This window comes from Eurypyga helias, unplaced genomic scaffold, assembly GCF_000690775.1.
Source record: "Eurypyga helias isolate BGI_N326 unplaced genomic scaffold, ASM69077v1 scaffold18049, whole genome shotgun sequence".
NCBI classification, from domain to species: Eukaryota; Metazoa; Chordata; class Aves; order Eurypygiformes; family Eurypygidae; genus Eurypyga; species Eurypyga helias.
In genome coordinates, this window is record NW_010270350.1 from 1 (window position 1) to 524 (window position 524).

The window sequence follows — 524 nt, forward strand, 5'->3', positions numbered from 1 at the left end:
CACCCAGTTGTCACCGAATGAATTAATCCGGATTAATTTCAGCGAGTGATTCCCGCGAGCGGCTGAGCAGCCCCGCATGTCCCTGCCGCCACCCCGCTCCCCATCGCAGCCCCAGCCCGTCTCACGCTGACACAACTGGGTCAGCTCATCTCCCGGCTGGGAGGGGCCCGGCGCGGCATAACGTAGCCCGTGAGGAGTCGTGCTGGCCCCCAGCCCCTCGCCGTCGCGGGAGGGCTGTGCGCCGAGGCCCTCTCCCCACACCGGCTGGGGAAAGGAGGGCAGGGGAGTGTCGCTTCCTTTCATCCCCACAAGCAGGGAGGTGACCCACTCCTGGGGCCGGGCTCGGAGAGGCCACGGGAAGGAAGTCGGGGGGGTCATGTCGTACATTACAGTGTGTCATACTGCTGGGCGTGTGGTTTTCCTCCCCCTCTGCTGCTGAACACAACCGCAACCGCAGCGGGGAAGGCAAGGGACGGGGTGATGCTGTTAACCTGGGACACCCCAACCGCCTGGGCAGCCGCAGC